This window comes from Euphorbia lathyris, chromosome 2 (genome assembly GCF_963576675.1).
Source record: "Euphorbia lathyris chromosome 2, ddEupLath1.1, whole genome shotgun sequence".
In the NCBI taxonomy this organism is placed as follows: Eukaryota; Viridiplantae; Streptophyta; class Magnoliopsida; order Malpighiales; family Euphorbiaceae; genus Euphorbia; species Euphorbia lathyris.
This window is the reverse complement of record NC_088911.1, coordinates 83429900-83434675: the sequence shown is the minus strand read 5'-3', so window position 1 is coordinate 83434675 and position 4776 is coordinate 83429900. Positions and strand designations below refer to the sequence as shown.

The following is a 4776-nucleotide window of genomic DNA, read 5'->3' as shown; positions in this document are numbered from 1 at the left end:
CAATCTACCAGTTATCTCGTGAGGAGGGGGTGATGAACTTGCACGAGATAGCAAAAGGAGGTTTTTAAACTAATACGACACCGTTTCTCTTATTCTGTTTTTAATTAGTTTGTTATGTATGCACGCCACGTGTAGGCATGTGTATGGTTCTGTTATCCTTTTGTTTGTTACCGTTGTTATTAAGCATGCGTTTGCTGCCTTTCTTCTGTAATCTGTATTCAAGCTTTCCAAGCTTTCTTCAATACTTTTTCGATTTGTTTCTCTGGTTCAATAGGAACAATACAACAAGCTATATTTATACAAACCTAATTAAATACAACACTTATCTTTAATATCACGGGGAAGAAAACAAGAAAATAAAATGATATACTATTCATTTACATGAAAGTACACAAGAGCTACTAGATTCTGAATTTCTAATCAAAATTTGTACAAAGATAAAAAAGATTAATTCAAAACATAATAATCAGCTATTAATTAAGCCTCTAATGGCTAATTATCATGAGTAGATTCAAGTTTCAAAATGGTGGCATCATCATCATCCAAAATTGATCGAGTTTTGTTAGGATCAGTAGAACTAAAGTTATTAGAAGTTATCCTTTCTGCCCTTACATCAAAAGTTCTGAGCAATAACCCTGATCTGGGGACTCTGTTAATTTGAGCACCACCTCCTGAGCTGGATTTTGGGCGATCTCTTTTCACTGCTGATTTTCTGTTACAAAAACAAAAACAAAAACAATAATTTAATCATACTTTAAATCAAAGAAATTAATATAAGTATACGATCTCTACTTAATTAAAGTGATAAAGTGAAATAAGCTTACATGAGAAGAGGTTTGTTATTGGAGATGAGGTAATTTGGTATTCTACTTGCAGTAAAGCTGTTGCTGCTGCTACTAGGAATGAAGCTGCTGATACTACCCACCACAAAAGCCATCAATTACAGACAATTTTAATCAACTCAGAAAGAACTGTAAATATTCACTAATAAAAGCAAGCTGTTGCTGGGAATTAAATGTTGAGTTTGTGCATGGCTTACAATGTGAATTTATATGCCAAAATATTAAGTAAAAGATAAGTGGGATTACCAAGTCCATTCCTCCCTTTTGTACTTTCTAATTCTCCTTTTTTTCATGGTTTGATAGATTCTACTTGCTCCTTTTGAATTTTATTCAAAGTCAAATTTTGGATGCCCACAATGGTATACTATATCATACTAATTCAACGTTTTATTTTATTCTAGTCAAAGCCTAATAAGTTTTTCTCAAATGCTTTTTTATAGTTTTGTATTTTTATAGTCCACCAAAAACTTTGTCTCTCTCCTCTATTTTACACATTATGATACAGATCGGTTTCGAGACGTGTTAGTTTTAATGGTAAACTAATAAAAATGTTTCTTCTCAAGCTAAATTTGAAGGAGTTAATCCCGGTTTTATGGACTAAATACATAGGAATATATAATGAAATTTCCACTGTTGAAGGTGAAAACCTTAACTTTTTATCAATCAATAAGAAACAATTACAAGAAAGAGATGTATTTATACCATCTCAAACCCTAAAACAAAATTACATAAAAGTCTGATGTATTTATACCATCTCAAATCCTAAAACAAAGTTACATAAAAGTCTAAATTACATAATTAATTAAAGAGTAAGGTTAGAGGTAAAATGAGGTAATAATAAGGAGCTGGCATAGGTGTAAACATAGGAGTGATAGAGTTGTAATTAGGGAGTGACAAACCTGTAAATAAGGATTGACAGGATTGTAATTAAATAGGAAGCTGTAGTAAGGAACAAGTTCAGTAAAATGAATCCAAGCAGAGCGTGCCTTATTCCAAGCCTGTGTGGATTGGTCTCTGGAATTTTCTCTAGATCAATCCTTCATTCACGCGGAGCGTGTTTTCCCTCAAGCGAAGCGTGCCCAAATCCAAGCGGAGCGTGGATTGGCTGTTGGACTTTTCTCCGGATCAAACCTTCCTTCACGCGCGTGCCCGAGCTGCTGACCTGCTGTGTGGCACTGTTTTAACCTCTTTACTCGCTTGTTGCTCGTGCTTGGTTCTTCCTCCGACTTCCCTCGTCCAGACTCGACCCTCCAAGAAGATGTCGCGCATCACATTAGGTACAATTACAATTATTGTAAAACATTTATTTTATTGCATAACAGATTTTTTAGTATATATTTTAGCTGTATAACTTAATTTTTAGGGTAACTCTTACACATTAGAAAAACTAACAATTATACATTACAATCATTTATTTTATTATTCATTATTTGCTTTACTTATACCATGAATGTTTTTATTAAAGGATCATTCTGTGACCAGGGGCGGAGACAGGGGGCCTGGGGTGCCCGGCCCCTCCGGCCGACGGAACCACCCTGAGTAGGGGTGGTTTCCGGCACCCCTGTCTCCATTGTTTAAGGTTTGGGGTGTTGAATTAGCACCCCCAGACTTGAGACGTCCAGCTTTGATGTTAAATTGCCCCCCCCCAACCGAGCAATTCTGTATTCGCCATTGTCTGTGACCCTTCAAAATTGATTTGCAAGATCAGTTCTTCCTAAAATAAATTTCATATGTGAATTTGATCCTTATTAACATGCCAATTTATACTCGAATTAGCTAAAAATGGCCAATATAAGTATTGATAAAAAGTACAATTCGAAAATCACCAATCATATCAACAAGTGTAGTTTTAAATACCCTTGGACTAGCAGTCCACTCCTTCTGCTGCAACAAATTATAACATACTGGACCCGCAACCCATCCCTGCTATAGTTGCGAACAAAACATAGAGATTGATAATGTATTTTATCATAACTTATGGATTAAATAATTATTTACCATATATATATAGTTACTATTAGTATATTTTACATAACAATTTATAAACCAGTGGAAAAAGAAAAGAAATATTCATATATAGTCAAACCGATATATATTACTCCAAAAACATTTCAAATTAGTAATTATTTGAAATGGTAGATTAAGTTTATTAGAATATAAAACGCGGTGTGGAAGAAGTATAATAGGTTTGACAAAGCTGCTTACTGATAGAGATTGACCTTTAGTTTTGGTCTTCTACTTCACTACCTACATTGACCTTAACAACTTTGTGTTTGTCCCCTTCATACATATATGATATACATCCTATGGGTAGTATGTACCCCTCATTTTTAAGGAATGAGCATCTAAATACTATAAAATAATAGTCAGTAATTCAACGGTTTAAGCTATCCATTAATTCCGCCAGAAAATATTATCAGTAATCTCACAATATAATTTAAGTGGCGAATTTAGTCCTAAACTTCTGTAAGAAATATGGTTGCAAAATCTGCACCGAATTTAGCCATCGCCGGCTTATTTGTGACTACAAAGCAATGTTATGATGATGCGGACATCTTTTCAACAAATTCCAAGTCCAGGTTAGGGAAGTAGCAAGGTAACAAATTTCGTCAGGTATGTGGGGAAAGTGATTCAGAAGAGGAGGAAGACACACTTAAAGTTCTAGTATATCTTTTTCTTTTAAGTGTATCTACCTGGCGGATCTCTTAGACGGATCTCCTTAACGGATCTCCTTTGATGGATCTCTTCGGCGGACCTCCTTTGAAGGAGCTCTTCGATGGATCTCTCCGATGGATCTCCTTTGACGGATCTCCTTGGACGGATCTCCTTCGACGGATCTCCTTGAAGGATCTCTTCGATGGATCTCTTCGGCGGATCTCCTTTGAAGGATCTCTTCGATGGACCTCTTCGACGGATCTACTCTACGGATCTCTTCGATGGATCTACTCAACGTATCTACTTCAGTGTATCTACTTCGACGTATCTCCTTTAAGCATCTACCTGGGCTGATCTACTTCGACGTATCTCTCTCAAGTATCTTCTTAGGCAGATCTACTTCAACCTATCTCCTTCAGGTATCTCCTTGGATGGATCTACTTCGATGTGTCTACGTTGATGTATCTCCTCCAGGTGTCTACTTGGGCGGATCTACTTCGATGTGTCTACGTTGATGTATCCCCTTTCAGGTATCTAGTTGAGCGGACCTACTTCGACATATCTACATTGGCGTATCTACTCATCGACGTATCTACTTCCAGTATCTACCTGAGTGGATCTACCTTGGCCTATCTATTCATTGTATTTCTGTCGATATATATCTACTCCGACGGATCTACCTAATTGTATCTACTTCGACCCAGATTGGCGGATCTCACTCTACATTGAATCCTGGCAGATCATATTCAGATGTGGGCAATACGAACAACATGCACACCTAATGGCGTATACCGGATTACTTCCTTTACAAGGAGTGGACTTTCCTTCCCTGTTTAAGGAAGGATAGTTGCAAGCTTTCCTTTCTTAAACAAGGAAGGATATACATTCTGCCTATTTAAGTCTTCCTTCTCTATCACTCATTAGAACCGGCGGATCCTAAGAGGGGCACTAGAGTGGCGGATCATTGGGGCGTACGAGAGGCGGATCCTCAAGCTATTCCTGGGCGGGTCGTCAGGTTTACTTCCTCCCGAAGGAATTCACCAACAACCCTGACAGTCCGTACTTGTACCTTTGTACTGAATTGTCGGGGCGTATCACCTATTTTACCCTTTATTTTCCTTCTTTAGTTGTAACCCTAGTAAGGGTAATTATGTCTTTAGTTCTTCTTTATGGGAGGTATTTAAACCCCATCTTTGTAAGGATATGTAACTTTTTATCAATCAAATTATATCTTCTCTTTGAGAGTGTTTTTAGGGTTCATCCCTCTTAACAATGGGGA

General features: G+C 37.0%; 1 long non-coding RNA gene across 1 annotated transcript; it reads right to left on the bottom strand.

Annotated features, from left to right (window-relative positions):
• Positions 1-345: 345 nt before the first annotated feature.
• Positions 346-1135, bottom strand: LOC136220639 (uncharacterized). Its single transcript, XR_010684647.1, has 2 exons — positions 825-1135; positions 346-712 (listed from the first exon to the last, which is right to left on the bottom strand). It is a non-coding gene; the product is annotated as an uncharacterized lncRNA (long non-coding RNA).
• Between the last annotated feature and the right edge of the window lie 3641 nt (positions 1136-4776).